The following is a 19,993-nucleotide window of genomic DNA, read 5'->3' on the forward strand; positions in this document are numbered from 1 at the left end:
TCCATACTCCTGGAGCACCCGCCACAGGGCATCACGAGGGACACAGTCGAATGCCTTCTCCAGGTCCACAAAACACATGTGAACCGGTTGGGCAAACTCCCATGAACCCTCGAGCACCCTGTAGAGGGTATAGAGCTGGTCCAGTGTTCCACGGCTGGGACGAAAACCACACTGTTCCTCCTGAAGCCGAGGTTCGACTATCAGTCGGACTCTCCTCTCCAATACCCTGGCGTAGGCCTTACCAGGGAGGCTGAGGAGTGTGATCCCCCTGTAGTTGGAACACACCCTCCGGTCCCCCTTCTTATAAAGGGGGACCACCACCCCAGTCTGCAAGTCTAGAGGCACTGTCCCCGACCGCCACGCAATGTTGAAGAGGCGTGTCAACCATGACAGCCCTACAACATCCAGAGATTTGAGGTACTCAGGGCGGATCTCATCCAATCCGTGACTAGCACAGAAGTCCAATAACAAAACACCACTCGGATTCAGATCGGGGAGGCCATTCCTCCTGATCACGCCTCTCCAGGTGTCACTGTCGTTCCCCACGTGGGCGTTGAAGTCCCCCAGCAGAATAATGGAGTCCCCGGGAGGGGCACTATCCAGCACCCCCGACAGGGACGCCAAGAAGGCAGGGTACTCTGCACTACCACTCGGCCCGTAGGCTGAAATGATAGTCAGAGACCTCTCCCCAACCCGAAGGCGCAGGGATACAACCCTCTCATCCACTGGGGTAAACCCCAACACGAGACGGCTGAGCTGGGGGGCAACAAGCAAACCCACACCAGCCCGCCGCCTCTCCCCGTGGGCCACTCCAGAGTAGAAGAGAGTCCAACCCCTCTCAAGGAGATGGGTTCCAGAGCCCACGCTGGGCGTGGAGGCGAGCCCGACTATTTCTAGTCGATATCTCTCGACCTCCCGCACAAGCTCAGACTCCTTCCCCCCCAGCGAGGTGACATTCCACGTCCCTAGAGCCAGCCTAAGCATCCGGGGATCGGGCCGTTGAGGTCTCCACCTTCGTCCGCCACCCAATCCTCTTTGCACCGGTCCCTCACGGTTCCCCTGCAGGTGGTGGGCCCACTGGAGGATGGCCTCGCGTCTCTCGTTCGGGCTTGGCCCGGCCGGGTCCCGCGAGGAGCAACCCGGCCACCAGGCGCTCTCCGACGAGTCCCGACCCCAGGCCTGGCTCCAGGGTGGGACCCCGGCTCCGCCGTACCGGGCGACGTCACGTGCCTCGATATTGTGTTCTTCATGAGGGGTTCTTGAACCATTCTTTGTCTGACCCATCACCTAGAACCTGTTTGCCATGGGAGACCCTACCAGGGGCATTTAGGCCCCAGACAACATAGCCTCTAGGATCATTTGAGCACTCAAACCCCTCCACCACGTTAAGGTGACGGTTCAAGGAGGGGAGGTTGATATGAGCCAATAGCCAATTGTTACGGTCGAGTAAACAAACATCCACTGATTTTGGGCTATAGGTTGATATGAGCCAATAGCCCAAAATCAGTGGATGTTTGTTTACTCGACCGTAACACAGAGGAGACAACGTCAATGATTTACTTAAATGTTCGACACTTACCAGTTTCCTTTCCCCCTGATTACATGAGATAAAGATCGTTAATCAGACTTGAGTCTTAAGAGCTCGAGTTTAAGTCAAATCTGAAGAGTTTGTCTTTGCCACTTGAGGGCAACGCGAGCGCAAGTTGCAGGCTCGAGTCACCATTTCTGATTCTTGGCACTTTAACTTGCATCCATTGCAACTAACTATTATTGTTGTGTTACTTCGTACTGTTTTTCAAGATGTGATTTCCATTGTAATAATGTTTCCCTACAATCTTACAAACAATTGAAATAAACAAGGTCTTTAAAAAGATAAAAGAAGCATACTTTAGACTGTTTTTATTGTGAATTAAAAGGAAAACATTCTAAAACTAGACAATGTGGCACCTGTTTTCTGTGGTTACTGTCAGTGAATGAAGCCAACCATCATATTCCTTCCGTGCTGTTACGTTTTCAATGCCAAAGGAGTGGGTGTTGCTAGCAGGTGTTGCTCTTCATCAAGCAGACTGGAAATACCTTTTCACGTTGTGTTTTGAAAGGCAGTAAAATAAAAATAGTTTAGCAGGGAAAGCAGCCATGTGGTTGGTTCACCGTACTGATCAGCTTCTAAACAAGGTAGGTGCAAAAAATTGTGATATGAGGGATTTATTTTTCAGTTTGACATGTTTTAATGATTGCAATCAAAATTCAAAGGAACCAAATCAAAATTAGTTTTTCTCATGTTCTTTGAGTGCTGTGTTATTTTTGTGCATACGCTGTCTTGTTGTTGACCATTATCCATTTTTGTCTGAGACATTTTCCGTTCAAAACTCCTCCTTGAAGATTTGAACGGGATTTTGCCAGAAGGGATATATAGTCCCTCCTACAATTTCTGAGCCCTCTGCCTACCTCTTAATCAGATTTTCACCACCAACTCAGCTGATGTCGTTCGAAGTAGAGAGCAGCAGTTATGCTCCATGCACATCTCCAGTGACAGAGACTTACTTTACAGAATAAGTTAAGTTCAGCTTTTCATATCCACAAACTCATTCTGATGGGGTTGATTCAGGGGTGAGTGCTAGAATTTAGATGGGCCGGTATATGGAGGGTTTTATGCAGTGCTCTTATTATTGCTAATAAACCCTAATCCGTCAGCCCATCTCACACTCCATCATATCAATTTTTACTGAAAAAGATGCCAAGATACCTAAATTTCTCTGCTTTGAAGCAGAGCCCTAACCCTTATCCTCGAACCAGGCAGAAGCATCATTCTTCTTTTATAACCCAGTGAACCATCCCCACGAGCACTTTGAACAAACACAGAAAAGCAATATCTAGATTTGTTTGATAAGCAAATGTGAAAAGACATCCACATGAAGATGTTGTTTAATGTCTAAATGATGTTTATAGGTTTTCAGTGTTGCTCAAATGGTCTAATCAATCTTAGCTTTCAATGTCTTAGTCTAGACTGAGTTTCAACATCAATTCTTTTTTTTGTTTTTCTAGGCCAAGTATTCCTGTAAACACACACTTAAACCTTGTAAAAAGTCTTCCCAGAAGAGTTAAAGCTGTTATAGCATAAAAGGGGAGGCTGTCATGTTATACTTTATGGATTATGAAGGGATGTCACTTAGGTTCAAATGTGTGAAGGGAGCCTGGCAAAAGCTGTTGCCAAAATTGTGTTTTTTGAGCAGGTACTGAAAATGAGGCAAAAGACCTTCAACAAAATTCACACAATGCTCTGTGTCAACACGATGTAAAACTTAAAGCTAAACAAATGGAGCACAACCTTCAGAACACGTTGATCAATATGCAAGTCTGAGTATAATTCTCCAATGTGTTGTTTGTTCAAATCTTCCTTAGACATAGTTTTCACAAAACTCAGAGTTTACAGGAAGCTTACTGTGTAATGCGTTTGTGAGCCATTAAAAAAAAATAACTGCTCACCCTTGTATTTATCATAGTAGCTGGATTCTTTTAGCATTCATACCGTCCTTGTCTTAACAGACTTTCTAACCAGGATCCAAGCTGCATGTTTGTAGGTGCAGCTTCAGAAATTGTGACCACAGGTCCTTGTATCAGTTATTTTAAGAGCTGAAAAGTATCCCCAGAAGATGTGATTCTTTGCTTGTCGGAGAATCACACATTCCTGCTGTTTTTTTTGTTTTTTTGTCGTCTCAAGGTCTTCAAACATTCGAGATATATTTTCTTACTTTGTTACCTCTCAAGCCCTGCAGAAGGTCTTGAATTCACATAAGTGACACATACAATTTCTTGTGCATCATAGAAGCTAGTTTAGGTGTTAGCAAATTCAACTGTAAGCATTTGTGGAAAGTTATAAATAAAATCTGGAACCAATAGCCAACAACACCAGTATTAGTCTCAAATGTTCGTTGGTCTGTGTGTGTCAGTGTGTACAGATATAATACCTAAAAGGCATTAATGAAGGTTTAAATCAAGCTTTTAAACCAGCAGTTTGCACAGCACACACAAACAAGAGTACAGTTTATTGGATTTAGAATATTTATCAAAACCTAATAGACCTCATTGACTGCTGTTTGTCTGTTTTCTAGAGGTCCAATTACTGTAGGATTGCATGGTGGCAGAGCTACAAGGTGGCCCAGTTGTTAGCATTGTCACCTAGCAGCAAGAGAGACCTGGGTTTCAATCCGGGCTTGGGGTCCTTCTGCATGGAGTTTACATTCTCTTCCCACAGTCCAATAGCATGCTGGTTTGGTTACATGGTCTCTTTAAAAGGTCTGTGTTCATGTTGCCTTGTGAGCCTTTGCTGTATGTCTTCCCCCTTTCCTTCACTCTGCCCATCTCCTGGTGGTATGCTGCAAAAATAGAGAACACTAGTTCCACAAAATAAAATTCTCATTTTCATGATGCAGATGGCATTTGTTGGACTTCAGAGAAATTCTCTATGTTAGTTTCTATGCAATACAAGTATTACTCTTAAGTTGTTGCACTAAATAATCTAAAAAGATAAAATCAATTCAGTCTGTTAAAATTCAGATAGTTAATTTCCTGCTATCAGAATGCAATGTTACATAGGTGTCTGGTTAGGATGTAATTTTATACAGTCTTTAAAAAAAAAAAATAGAAAAGTGATACGAGTACCAATGTAAGTCTACAGACACTGATGTCTTTTGTGTCTTGATAAATGTTCCCTTTTCAGAAGTAGGTATTTAAAGGAGACATACAATTAATGTTTGTAATCTTCATTTTTCCAGGAGAAATAAACTTTTGCAGAATTCATCTCAGTTTCAGGTAAAAAAAATAATAAAAGGTCTCAATTATCTTGAGACATCTGGAGTTAGATTTCCATGTGAAAAGTAGAAGCAATGATTCAACTTGTTGACAAGGAGAAAAACATAGGAGCTGTTCACACATCTGTCCTTTTCATTTTTGTATTTATTTATATTTCTCAGGACACTAGTTAGTCAAATGTTGGTGAATTTAGATGTCTGTCCTTGTGAAATTTAAAATCCTGAAATGAATCCGATGCTTCTTTCAGTTAACCACCCCACCAACCTTGCAGTGTAACATTGAGAGCTAGTTACTTTTTTCAGTTCAGAGTAAATATTAGTCCTATTTTGAGTAGCAAAGAATGCAACTTCAGGCTGAAGGCAAGTGGGGCAACACTAGGGTCTGATACTCTGCCCCTCAAAGCAGAGTAACCAGCAGATGTCAACAACACCACCTTAGGAATTGTGCCCAAGGAAATAAAGCACCAATAAGGCACTTAAGGTTCATAGACAAGGAGAGCAAGACTTTATTTCACAAAAAGTCACATTTTATTGTTCCATGTGTTAAAAGACAATATTCCAAAAGCCAAAATAGGAAGGGAAGTACACAAGACTGGGGCCTACCAGCAGGGGGAGGGCAATCCGAGTATGGGGAACTGGTTCCTAAAACAAAATAAATCACCCCAAGCACTTGAACAAACACTCGATCGTGAACAAATCCCAACACCGGTCAGGTCCAGTTCCCCTGGATGCGCCCCCACCGCCTTCAGCTCTCAGCCTGGAGACAAAAAAATGGGATTAAACAAAGCAAACACTAATAGAAAAGAATGACCCTACAATTTAGACATGAAATGCTAAAATGAGGTTACCCTTGACCTCTGACATATCCAAGCATTAAAAAGCCATATTTTAATTACGCAATTTAAAAAAAAGCCCAGGCTGCTACCCGCAGCAAGGCCGGAGGCCACACAGAACAATAGAGTAACCCATAAAAATATTTAAATAACGAAAACAAAAACAAAAAAAGCAGCAGGGTCTCCAGCAGCTTTATCTCTGAAATGAAATTACAGATTAATTGGCGATTTCAGAAAATGGCAGAAGGTAGAGGAAGCCATGTTCAACTACCAGAGCTGGATGACTCCACCCCAACCAAAAACCCCTTCCGGCCCAACAGCAGGTTGATACGCTTGCCAATACTTTCTGTATATAAATAGTTGTTATTTCTGTGCTATTGAACTGCATGGGTGCAATAAAATACATACCCGTTTTATGGGGGGGGGGGGGGGGGGGGGGGGTAATTTACAACCTCACCCCAGTACCAAGCAGGAGACTTCAGGCAGTTTCTAAATGCAAACAATTTGAGTTAACCTACTAAAATTGCAGATTTTATACAGGAGAAGAAACATTACTTACTGATGTTAGAGTTTTGGCCCCTGCAGGCAAACCATATGACCTTCCTGCTGAAGTGTAACTAAATGCAGGCATAATGAGAGCAGGTGAGAGAATCTCCCTTTATGCTCACACCCAGTGTGTACTAATTAGATGCCAGGTGTCCTCAATCCTGTGGCAGGCTTCATCCTGCTACATAAGCAAACTGACATGATGCAGGAATGAACCTTTAATGAACAACTTCAAGAGGACACAAAAACCACCTGTGAGGATCTGACAACCTGTGCATTTATCTAATAGGAAGACTGATTACAAGAATGGGAACCAGGTGAGCAATCATTGATGTGCTCCAGCTGGGAGAGTAATGTGAACTTATGAAACTAATGGGAGGGAAAACACAAACAGTAATCTCATAAAAACAAAATACAAATGTCACTGGCCAGTTCATTTATACCTTAAATTCTTATCATACATTACTTAGAAATGTAATGCCAATAAAATACCATCGTAAAGATGAAACAAATTTGTGTAGGAATTAAATTCTATAGGAAAATTAGCATGAAAACTCTTTAGGATGAACCAACGTCCCTGAGCTGCTTATTCTTGATTTACTGCAAGAATAGAGATGGTTCTACTGCCCTCCATACCTGAAGGAAAAACATAGGAAAAACTTTGACAGAAGAAGCCAAATCAGCAGATCTTAACGTGGGTGACAGAAAGATAGGCTCAGGACTTCGCTCTCCCTGCCAGTAGCAAAACCATGTACAGGTCCTTCTCAAAATATTAGCATATTGTGATAAAGTTCATTATTTTCCATAATGTCATGATGAAAATTTAACATTCATATATTTTAGATTCATTGCACACTAACTGAAATATTTCAGGTCTTTTTATTGTCTTAATACGGATGATTTTGGCATACAGCTCATGAAAACCCAAAATTCCTATCTCACAAAATTAGCATATTTCATCCGACCAATAAAAGAAAAGAGTTTTTAATACAAAAAACATCAACCTTCAAATAATCATGTACAGTTATGCACTCAATACTTGGTCGGGAATCCTTTTGCAGAAATGACTGCTTCAATGCGGCGTGGCATGGAGGCAATCAGCCTGTGGCACTGCTGAGGTCTTATGGAGGCCCAGGATGCTTCAATAGCGGCCTTTAGCTCATCCAGAGTGTTGGGTCTTGAGTCTCTCAATGTTCTCTTCACAATATCCCACAGATTCTCTATGGGGTTCAGGTCAGGAGAGTTGGCAGGCCAATTGAGCACAGTGATACCATGGTCAGTAAACTATTTACCAGTGGTTTTGGCACTGTGAGCAGGTGCCAGGTCGTGCTGAAAAATGAAATCTTCATCTCCCTAAAGCTTTTCAGCAGATGGAAGCATGAAGTGCTCCAAAATCTCCTGATAGCTAGCTGCATTGACCCTGCCCTTGATAAAACACAGTGGACCAACACCAGCAGCTGACACGGCACCCCAGACCATCACTGACTGTGGGTACTTGACACTGGACTTCTGGCATTTTGGCATTTCCTTCTCCCCAGTCTTCCTCCAGACTCTGGCACCTTGATTTCCGAATGACATGCAGAATTTGCTTTCATCTGAAAAAAGTACTTTGGACCACTGAGCAACAGTCCAGTGCTGCTTCTCTGTAGCCCAGGTCAGGCGCTTCTGCCGCTGTTTCTGGTTCAAAAGTGGCTTGACCTGGGGAATGCGGCACCTCTAGCCCATTTCTGCACACGCCTGTGCACGGTGGCTCTGGATGTTTCTACTCCAGACTCAGTCCACTGCTTCCGCAGGTCCCCCAAGGTCTGGAATCGGCCCTTCTCCACAATCTTCCTCAGGGTCCGGTCACCTCTTCTCGTTGTGCAGCGTTTTCTGCCACACTTTTTCCTTCCCACAGACTTCCCACTGAGGTGCCTTGATACAGCTCTCTGGGAACAGCCTATTCATTCAGAAATGTATTTCTGTGTCTTATCCTTTTGCTTGAGGGTGTCAATAGTGGCCTTCTGGACAGCAGTCAGGTCAGCAGTCTTACCCATGATTGGGGTTTGGAGTGATGAACCAGGCTGGGAGTTTTAAAGGCCTCAGGAATCTTTTGCAGGTGTTTAGAGTTAACTCGTTGATTCAGATGATTAAGTTCATAGCTCGTTTAGAGACCCTTTTAATGATATGCTAATTTTGTGAGATAGGAATTTTGGGTTTTCATGAGCTGTATGCCAAAATCATCCGTATTAAGACAATAAAAAGACCTGAAATATTTCAGTTAGCGTGCAATGAATCTAAAATATATGAATGTTAAATTTTCATCAATGACATTATGGAAAATAATGAACTTTATCACAATATGCTAATATTTTGAGAAGGACCTGTACTCTGTCATGGACTAATGATATGCTGCAGGATCCATCTCTGCATGCGCTTTCAACAGATGGAGCCAAGCAAAAAAAACAAAAAAAAACTGAAGTGTGTTTCCTGTTTTTACCTAAGCTTGCATCTGCACCATTCTGCATAAGTTTCACCTCTATCGGTGAAAGGCTGCTCATAGCAGTACCATCAGGGTGTTTTTAAAAAAAAAAAAAAAAAAAGAAAAGAAGGGCATTTCAAATGAATCAATCTACTTCCAACACCAAAGTGCTGGGGAGGGGTTGTGTTTGAGCTCTGAATCTCCTTAAGGGTAGAAAACAATCTTCATCTTACTCCCCTTATTGCCACAAACTACACATGGCATCATGCAAATGAAACAAGACAAACCAAAAAAAAAAATTATGATCTCCCTTAAAAAAAAGAATGAGTTTTAAACAACAGCACTTGACTGTGTGCAGTAATATGCTGCAGGACAAAGTATAAGCACCTGTTTTCACTTTTTGCCTGTCTGAAGGAGCAGCTAATTGAATTTTAATGCATTCATTTAAGCTCTTATGGAAATAATGATGCACTTGCAGGACAAACAAATACAGCATGGACAATAGTCAGCCTTATAATATGTTTATGCAAATGAAACCCTAGAAATATAAAAAAGGAGAATGCATTAATTCATAACAATATTTGAAACCTAAGGACTATGTAAGAACAAAAACAAATTATTTTTCCTCATCTCTAGAAAGAGGAATTAGAAATCCTTGCTCTTTTATTCTGTTTGATCCACTCTAAGGTTGAATCCCACTTAATTTGTTTCACCTACCCTCCCTTAGGCCCTCTTCACACCCCAATGAGACCCCTCTACAGTCTCCTGGCTCTTCAAACATCACTGGATTATAACAGAGCAATTTTCTACTCTGCTCTTAGTATTCCACTATAGAACAAAAAAAAAAAAAATGTTTGCCCTTGAAAAACAATTACCTTGAACATCAAATTTTCAAAGACAAATTTTATGAAATCTTTGCTTTAAATTACTAATATTTAAAATTTAGGCCATTACATAAAATAAATTACACAAATAAAACTAGCAACATATTGTACTTCTGACCAGGGGTCTTTCTGCATGGAATTTGCATGTTCTCCCAGTGCATGCGTGGGTTCTCTCCGGGTATTCCGGCTTCCTCCCACAGTCCAAAAACATGACTATGTTAATTGGCCTCTCTAAATATCCCTTAGGTGTAAATGAATGTATGCATGGTTATTTTTCCTTTATTTCTCCGTGTTGCCATGCAATGGATTGACTACCTGTCCAAGGAGTACCCCGCCGATCACCTGTTGACCGCTGGATCCTGCAATCCTGTACGGAAGAAGCTGGTATAGAAAATGGATGGATGGATGCACCATGAAGCTGCAAATGTGTTTTAGATCCAACCCTGTTTTGTCGAATCCATAGGGTTCCCACACAAATGAACTGACTTTTCCCCTTTTTTCCTGCTAAATGCCACCTTTGCAGATGCTGGACATCTGGTTCTTTCTTCATTTCATACTTTTGTGATTCTGGTCATTTCATACCTGACTTTTCCAACTGCAAAATACAGGGGTTGGACAATAAAACTGAAACACCTGTCATTTTAGTGTGGGAGGTTTCATGGCTAAATTGGACCAGCCTGGTAGCCAGTCTTCATTGATTGCACATTGCACCAGTAAGAGCAGAGTGTGAAGGTTCAATTAGCAGGGTAAGAGCACAGCTTTGCTAAAAATATTGAAATGCACACAACATTATGGGTGACATACCAGAATTCAAAAGAGGACAAATTGTTGGTGCACGTCTTGCTGGCGCATCTGTGACCAAGACAGCAAGTCTTTGTGATGTATCAAGAGCCACGGTATCCAGGGTAATGTCAACATACCACCAAGAAGGACAAACCACATGCAACAGGATTAACTGTTGACACAAGAGGAAGCTGTCTGAAAGGGATGTTTGGGTGTTAACCTGGATTGTATCCAAAAAACATAAAACCACGGCTGCCCAAATCACAGCAGAATTAAATGTGCACCTCAACTCTCCTGTTTCCACCAGAACTGTCCGTTGGGAGCTCCACAGGGTCAATATACACGGCCAGGCTGCTATAGCCAAACCTTTGGTCACTCATGCCAATGCCAAACGTCAGTTTCAATGGTGCAAGGAGCACAAATCTTGGGCTGTGGACAATGTGAAACATGTATTGTTCTCTGATGAGTTCACCTTCACTGTTTTCCCCACATCTGGGAGAGTTACGGTGTGGAGAAGCCCCAAAGAATCGTACCACCCAGAGTGTTGCATGCCCAGAGTGAAGCATGGGGGTGGATCAGTGATGGTTTGGGCTGCCATATCATGGCATTCCCTTGGCCTAATACTTGTGCCAGATGGCGCATCACTGCCAAGGACTACCGAACCATTCTTGACCATGTGCATCCAGTGGTTCAAACATTGTATCCTAAAGGCGGTGCCGTGTATCAGGATGACAATGCACCAATACACACAGCAAGACTGGTGAAAGATTGGTTTGATGAACATGAAAGTGAAGTTGAACATCTCCCATGGCCTGCACAGTCACCAGATCTAAATATTATTGAGCCACTTTGGGGTCTTTTGGAGGAGCGAGTCAGGAAACATTTTCCTCCACCAGTATCACGTAGTGACCTGGCCACTATCCTTCAAGAAGAATGGCTTAAAATCCCTCTGACCACTGTGCAGGACTTGTATATGTCATTCCCAAGACGAATTGACGCTGTATTGGCTGCAAAAGGAGGCCAATACACCATACTAATAAATGATTGTGGTCTAAAACCAGGTGTTTCAGTTTCATTGTCCAACCCCTGTAGTACCGCTACCAGCCATTCATGGTTCCTCCTCTCCTTTCTGCATTGCGTTTGCAGTTTCTCTTCATTCTCTCCAGGTGATCTGGCTTCCTCCAATAGTCCAATAGCATGCAGTTTTGGTTAATTGGTCTCTCTCCATCTTTTCCTTTCTGCCATCATTAGTTGTGTTTTTGAAAACACAAAAACTTGTTACATGTGGTTTCCATCCATGTTCCTCCAAGCTGCACCACAGACAAAGATACACTGCTACCTCAATGAAACACCCCAGAAGTTTTGTGCATACTCTGAATAGTCTGGGAACTATCACACTCCATTATGAGGAGCAGACTTTTCTTGATGTGCCCCAAACGGCATCTCCAAGACAAATTAGTCCAATCCATGTTCTGACTGATATTTGATGCAGTCAAACATGGTGCAGTTTAAGTTTAGTACAAATTTGGAGAACTACTTTCTTTTGTCTGGTTAGGGTTAATGGGATTTATCATAAATTAAGTTTATGTGAAGTTTGCAATGTACTGAGTGAAAATAAAATCACTGCCTTTTTAGCTGCAGAACAAATATACCAAATGCACAACTTGCTTGGTTAAAAGGTTTCAAACATAAAAACATGATGTGAAGAACAAAAGAAATCACTCAAGCAAACTGAAAATATTCAAATAAAAATATTTAGATTAGAAACCAGAAAGCCTCGGGAACAACGTGCGATAATATATTCATTCAGTATGAAGTGTTTTTCCTGTGAAATGTTATGTTAAAAGAAGAGAAAGCTTCAGTTCATGTGGCAGAAGCACTGAAAACTGACACATTCACCAAAGTCATAGGAAAAACTCAAATAAAGCATATCAAAAGGTAACTGTATATGCTTCCATTGGCTGAGGGTCTTAGACCAGTTTGTATCTAATAAATGTAAACTTTGAATATAAACTTTGGGGATTTATAAATTATATCTAAAAGGAAACTTAACAAAAAAATCTGAGACTGAACATTTACTACTAAACGAACACAAAAAACCCCATGCTGTGCTTAAAATGGAGAGATGGGTATGCAGGCAAATTTATTTTATCGAAAGCAGCACAAAAAACTGAATTGTGTTATTCCGTTGCCAACTTGGCAATTTGTTTCTCTCAATGTGGTGACTTTTAGACACTTTTGTATTGACTGAACATAAAAAAAAGAGCCAAGAAACAAATCTAGTGGCTATTTCAGCTACTTTCTTTCACCAGTGTCCACTGTTCTAAAGCTTACAAAATGCTTCTGGTAAATAAAGCGGGACTGAAATACAGGCAAGCTAGTGATGTGAAAATCAAATCTGCCTCATAAACGTTTACCATTTCTGCTTGCACGGACCAAATGCATAGAACAGGTCAAATGTCTTAAACAGCTCCAGCAAAAGTACCAGAGATTAACATTTATTACTTTTTTTCTTTCCTGAAAAAAACATATGGCCCATGGCCTGACCAACTCAAACCAGGTGATGTACAGAGGACTGCACAGTGCAGCAAGAAGGTTGTGGACCCCAGTGTGGGGTCTCGTACATGTGTGAGGTCCCTCTGGGTATTCCAGCTTTCTCCCACCATCCAAAAACATGACTTTTAGGTTAACTGGTCTGTCTAGAATTGGTCTTGAGTATGAGCATGTGCATGCATGGTAATTTCTAGTGTGTGTCTGTGTGGCACAGTACAAAACTGGCAACCTGTACAGGGAAATCCTGCCTCTCAACTGCTGGAAATAAGGCACCACCCACATTGCAAGGACAAGCAGGTATAGACAACAGATGGATGTACAGAAATTTGCGTACAACAACAAAATATGAATCCTTGTGACCAGTTTGAACAACAAGAAGTAGAGAGGTTGGGATCTTTTAAAAGAAACAAGTCATTATGGCACCTAAAACAACAAAAGCTCAACAACTATCCTAAAAGGTAAAAGTGTTCAGCCTTCTCTTTCAAAGCAATATTAAAAATGTTCAATTCCTAAACAGTTTCCACAAACATCAGAAATGTTATTATATCCTGAGCGATTTACAAATGATCTGCCAACTACGGCCTCAAGTTGTTCTAGTTTACATCCAGGCTAGTATAAGAATGGGTGCACAGGTAGCTGCCACAAAAATTAGCCTAATCGGTGCAATACTGTAGCACAGGTATCCACCACAAAGGATGAAAGAATAACACTTTAGCAAAGGTAGCATTGACAAAAAGTTTCTTCTAACATTATATACCAAGTAGCCAGGTAGAATGTTGAGTAACAATTTAGCACAAGTAGTTCCATAGAACCTTTAAAAACATTTTTGCAGACACCAAAAACAAATTGCAAAGAGTGTGGAAGACATCAGAATGAAGGTTAAATGTCATAATGAATACAAAGAAAAGGTTTGCAGAAGGTGTTCAGCAAAATAACCATTTTGGTTCTATATAAATACCACAAAATAAAATGGTTATGCATGCAGGACAATGAATATATTATTTTAAAGCCTTGCTTCATCTTAATTGTCAAGTGTAACATTAATATATTGAACAAGGCAGAAACGTTCCAGGTAAATAAACAGGCAATCTGTTCTATGCTACATTACTTCCCAGAGAAGGCCACACTTGATCTGAAAACCTTATCAGATCTGTCTGAGGATGATGTGATCCTCTGCTGTGCTCAGAAAATCCCTTTATCACCTGCTTCTCAACAGATCGGTCAGCGCTGTTGGAACCTGGTGGAACTCAGAAAGCAGAAGTTCCCTGCCGTCAGTAACAAACATCTCTATCTCACATGGTAACCTTTGGCTTGTAGATCCTGCACAAACACTTGGTTTGTTATAAACAGATCGCATGCAAATGTCAGAAACACAATCTGGTGTAAAAGTCAGCCAGGCAGGGGAAAAAAATGCAAATCATTTTGCATTGTGTTGTGTCCATCTAAAAACAAATCTTCACTGGCTCGAGAGGGGCCTGTCACATGCTCATTAGCTGGTGACTAACTTTCCTGCCTGCTGTGGGCTGCTGCGAGGACAGCTCACCTCTACAACAAACGGCTCGCTGAAACAGATCAAATACAAAGAACAATGGACAAAAATCAATAGCAAATGTCTTCGAGAAAATCCTACAATCAATTAAAATAGTGGTGATGGTAGATGATATTGCCATGTAAAAAAACAAAAAACTTTTTTTTTTTAAATCTTATTAGGTGGTCTTTATCAAAGTTTTCCCAGATGTCCTAAAGGTTTTACTTGTACTTTTGCTGCTTTTTTACCAATTTTCTTTCCAGTCCTTCTAGTTGATCAAGACAGCTCATTGCACTTAACTGGAAAAGCTGATAGGACGCAAGCGAGAGAAGTAACGGGCCTAAAGGTCAGTGAATACTCAAGAAAAAGACAACTTGAGGTAGCAAGAACAAAAGCAAAGTAAATTTTTTACAGTGTAAACAAGGACCATGGAAATGTATTTATGTTCCTTTGGTGATCAGCTACTGCATCACGGTAGGTTGCTGCAGGTTCAAACTTTTTTCTGCTCTCATTGTCAGCTTCAGTCTTGCTCTGCTGCAACCTGTGTTATTATTAGCTACATTAGCCTCCAATGTCTTTACAACTAAAGAGAGAAGTAAAGGAAGGGGGAGCAGACTGAGTCATCAGCTGATTAACGTTTTCCTGCATTAATTCATACGGACGTAAGACGGAGCTTTGTGGAACTTCATACCTGGGAACTCTAAACAAGGGAGCTCAGATCGACAGAGTACTGCCATGGGGCTATCTGTCCTTGAAGCTAATATTTAAATATATAACAATACGTTTTGTCGAGGGCTGCACGGTGGTGCAGTTGGAGTTTGCATGTTCTCCCCATGCATGTGTGGTTTCTCACCAGGTACTCTGGCTTCCTCAAACAGTCCAAAAACATGCCTGTTAGGTTAATTGGTCTCTCTAAATTGCCCTTAGGTGTGTGAATGACTATGCATGGTTGGTTATGTGTTTACTGATGACTTAAGCTTCAGTTTATTAAAGGATCTCTTGGCAGATGCAACCATCAGAAGTATGGTAGAAATCCACCTTTTTCTGGTTAAGAACCATGGGCTCAGACTTATGGTCTTTTTCCATTAGTAACTACTCTAATCTACTTGGCTTTTCTCGACTCTACACGGTTCGGGTTCTTTTCCATTACAGTTGAGTACTACCTCAATGTGGGTGGGGTTGTCATAGCAAGACGGCCCCAGAGTACGAAAAGTACTATGATGTGATTTGTATGCAACACAAACAACATAATGCAGGACAATGGGAAGTAATGGTAAATCTGCTCAGTATATGGGTTTTGGAAAGACTCAAAGTAAAAGAGAGCCAGAGAAGGTTGCGGGTGGCAAGGCCTGACTCTCACCCTTGCTGGACCCATTAAAAAAACCAAATAAATAAAATACAGAAATTCATAATCAAGAGCTCCCATTTTTATTTATTCCATCAATCACCCATATTAGAAGATTCTGTTCCAACCATTATTTCGTCCACCTTCGACTTAAAACCACTTCACAGCCTTTCATGGGTAATGAAAAGGCAAATCCACCTGCAGTTATCTGCCGCTGAAAGCATTGGAGTGCAAAGTGCTTGGTCTGCACTTTTCTTGATTTAGGCGCAGCTTATCTTAGGCTTATAGAGATGTCAGCAGTACACTCTTTTAATAGCACAAGACTCATAATTCATTACCAAATGTGAGCATCGCTGCAGAAGAGAACTGGAAGTGCTGGGGGTAAATTGGATAGTGCATTCCCATACTCAACTAATTACTCTGTAAATTTAATACCATCTGCTTGTAGGAGGAGAAAAAAAATATCAACACTCAGCTGCTATTCTTAAATCCATATACCCAAAGGGTGTCCTTTAATTTATAACATTTTTTTATTATTATTTCATCCCAACAGGAAGAGACCATCTTTCTCCCAATTTCAAAGTTTTACTTTTTTAAAAAGCAAGAAAAACATGAAAGTCAGCTCTAACTGCCTAAGCCTCGACTTAAAACAATGTCAGTGTGAATACAGGGATGCGTGTTTGCTTCCACGCAAATCTCAGCTTTCAAAAGACGTTTCCTGATGTTGGCCTTGTTTCTGTAATGATGCTGCCAGTGCTACAAAGCTGAAGCATCCAGCTACCTGTCTGTGATAACTGAGGTGATTAGAACCCCTTTGTTCCGGAGCTGCTGCCCTGTCTGGCTACAGGATAAAGTAGGTGAAGACAGAAGTCCCACAGAATTGGTCATTTAGCAGCAGACCACTAAGGATAAACCAAACCAAGTGCTGCTCATGTCTGCAGCTTCCCACCACACTATGAAGTGGTCTCAAAAGCTAAAATTCAAAATGTACAATCCTAGCCATAGTCATTCACCACAAACTGGTGGTGAAGCAGACCACTCTTTTATACTGCATAATTGCTTAAAAGTAAATATATATATTTATTTTTTTTAAATAGCAGCAGATCTAAAATGAAGTCATCTCAAAAGAGTCTTAATTCAGAATACTTATACTCACTCTGGGTAATAATGTTTTATTTATGAAGAAATTAGTGAAATGGGAAGATTAAGCACATGTTTTTATTCACCGTGTCATGAAAACATGAATCTGTACAGGCTGGACACTGTCAATGAGACCCTCCCTGTTTATCGTATGCTGTGCACTGTGGGAGTTAGTCTCGTTAATAGAAAGTATTAATAACTGCCTAAAGACCCATTTTCTCATAGAATTTGTAATAAGCTGTTCACAAGCCATTTTAATTTAAGATGTGAGAAGACATCCTGTGCTCATGGAAAATTACTGAATCTTTATCAAAATGGTCAAATTACTGACATGCAAGGTAAAATAAATTTGTGAAACTACCAACTGGGTTAGGAACTATTCAGCTCATTGTAAAAGACTAGGAGGACATTGGGTAAACAATAATCTTTACCTAAACCAGGGTTGCCCAACTCCAGGCCATGATAGCTACCATCATGCAACTTTTAGATGCATCCCTTCTCCAGCACAGCTAAATCAAAAGGATACAACTCAGTTGTGTTGGAGAAGTGATGCGATTAAAAGTTGCAGAATAGTAGTTCGAGGACTGTAGTTGGGCACCCCTGACTTATTTGAAATCAAAAACTAAATCAGAACTTGGCTGCATTCAATTGTAAAAGTAGAAGCATTTCCACATGTACAGTGCAGGGAACTCAAGGGATTAGAACTAAACAACTCTGTAGCCTTAAAGCTGCAGTAGAGAGTTCTGATAAAACCTGGACTTAGTTTGAACAAGCACACCTTACAGGTCCCTCCCTCTTGCTCTCTGCTGTGCTACAACCCTCCCTCCACAGTGTAGCCTGTCGTGAAAACGCAGTCTAGTAAGTAGGGCCACTGATGATGGTAAATATGGGACATTTACTGGTAGGGAAGAAACATCAACCATATGCTTTACATCAATGGCCTGACCATACTTTGACTACAAACTTGGTCCTCAAATCATTAGCACAGCTGCAGCCTACTGGCAATCTTCAGCTTGCAGGGGAGGGGTGTGAGCAGCACATATACAAGAGTGATTGACACTGCTAAGGCATTCTTCCTGGCTCTGATTGGTTGTTTCTGACCGGGAGGGGTGTATTTCTGCAAACAGTGATAGGACCACTGGGAGGAGCCAGAGGAGCTTGATTTTTTTCACAGATAATCTGTCATATTCTACAGTCAGTGCATAGTGATACTTTTAACAATGTAAAAAACAAAAAATATATATATATTTTTTTTTACGTAAGTTACTTACTGCAGCTTTAAGAAAACAACTAATCAATGGGGCTAATTGGAAAACAAGTCACGCATATCTATCTATCTATCTATCTGACTCTATAAAAAAAATCTCTGGGGTCTGAATAAGGGTGTACAACACATAAAACACACCAAATGATATCACAAAAAAGAAACAAATTAAACAAAAATGAGAAGCAATGAAACACCTGTCATTTTCGTGTGGGAGGTTTCATGGCTAAATTGGACATGCCTGGTAGCCAGTCTTCATTGATTGCACATTGCACCAGTAAGAGCAGAGTGTGAAGGTTCAATTAGCAGGGTAAGAGCACAGTTTTGCTCAAAATATTGAAATGCACACAACATTATGGGTGACATACCAGAGTTCAAATGAGGACAAATTGTTGGTGCACGTCTTGCTGGCGCATCTGTGACCAAGACAGCAAGTCTTTGTGATGTATCAAGAGCCACGGTATCCAGGGTAATCATGTATCAGCATATCACCAAGAAGAACGAACCACATCCAACAGGATTAACTGTGGACACAAGAGGAAGCTGTCTGAAAGGGATGTTCGGGTGCTAACCCAGATTGTATCCAAAAAGCATAAAACCACGGCTGCCCAGTTCACGGCAGAATTAAATGTGCACCTCAACTCTCCTGTTTCCACCAGAACTGTCCGTCGGGAGCTCCACAGGGTCAATATACATGGTCGGGCTGCTAGCCAAACCTTTGGTCACTCATGCCAATGCCAAAAGTCGGTTTCAATGGTGCAAGGAGCGCAACTCTTGGGATGTGGACAATGTGAAACATGTATTGTTCTCTGATGAGTCCACCTTTACTGTTTTCCCCACATCTGGGAGAGTTACGGTGCGGAGAAGCCCCAAAGAAGCGTACGACCCAGACTGTTGCATGCCCAGAGTGAAGCATGGGGGTGGATCAGTGATGGTTTGGGCTGCCATATCATGGCATTCCCTTGGCCCAATACTTGTGCTAGATGGGCGCGTCACTGCCAAGGACTACCGAACCATTTTTGAGGACCATGTGCATCCAATGGTTCAAACATTGTATCCTGAAGGTGGTGCCGTGTATCAGGATGACAATGCACCAATACACACAGCAAGACTGGTGAAAGATTGGTTTGATGAACATGAAATTGAAGTTGAACATCTCCCATGGCCTGCACAGTCACCAGATCTAAATATTATTGAGCCACTTTGGGGTGTTTTGGAGGAGCGAGTCAGGAAACGTTTTCCTCCACCAGTATCACGTACTGACCTGGCCACTATCCTGCAAGAAGAATAGCTTAAAATCCATCTGACCACTGTGCAGGACTTGTATATGTCATTCCCAAGACAAATTGACGCTGTATTTGCTGCAAAGGGAGGCCCTACACCATACTAATAAATTATTATGATCTAAAACCAGGTGTTTCAGTTTCATTGTCCAACCCCTATATATTTAATGTTTTTTTTATAAAGAAAACTTACCTCTGGCAAAAACATGAGCAGGCAAGGCATGACCAAATAGCTGTGTACAGGCATGGCATGGCAACACTATGTATGCACAAGGAGCAAACAGAACAGCAGTACATATAAAGGGAATGGCACAGGTGAAAGCAGAGAGAATGATTGACATGAACCAGGTGCACCGAATGAAACTGATTACAACTGACTGTGACAGGGAGTGGTAACAAAAACATGAATGAGCTGAACAGAGATGCAAGAAAACAAACTAATCAAAGTAAGCTCTTACAGATGCAACAGAACATAAAGTAAAATGCATCATGAACAGAACAAATAATCATGATCAGAGGAAAAACCCAAAACAAAACTCAAACACCTTCAAATCATGACATA

At 41.4% G+C, this 19,993-nt stretch overlaps 2 long non-coding RNA genes across 3 annotated transcripts; both read right to left on the bottom strand.

The window, feature by feature from the left end:
- Positions 1-4,027: 4,027 nt before the first annotated feature.
- On the bottom strand, positions 4,028-19,692 carry LOC124872529. Its single transcript, XR_007039314.1, has 2 exons — positions 19,625-19,692; positions 4,028-4,376 (listed from the first exon to the last, which is right to left on the bottom strand). It is a non-coding gene; the product is annotated as an uncharacterized LOC124872529 (long non-coding RNA).
- Positions 5,294-6,964, bottom strand: LOC124872524. 2 transcript variants are annotated; one of them, XR_007039309.1, is made up of 2 exons: positions 6,204-6,964; positions 5,294-5,568 (listed from the first exon to the last, which is right to left on the bottom strand). It is a non-coding gene; the product is annotated as an uncharacterized LOC124872524 (long non-coding RNA). The 2 variants fall into 2 exon arrangements; XR_007039310.1 differs by lacking the exon at positions 6,204-6,964 and adding an exon at positions 6,053-6,075.
- Positions 19,693-19,993: the final 301 nt, after the last annotated feature.

Source organism: Girardinichthys multiradiatus, chromosome 8, assembly GCF_021462225.1.
Source record: "Girardinichthys multiradiatus isolate DD_20200921_A chromosome 8, DD_fGirMul_XY1, whole genome shotgun sequence".
Lineage (NCBI taxonomy): Eukaryota > Metazoa > Chordata > Actinopteri > Cyprinodontiformes > Goodeidae > Girardinichthys > Girardinichthys multiradiatus.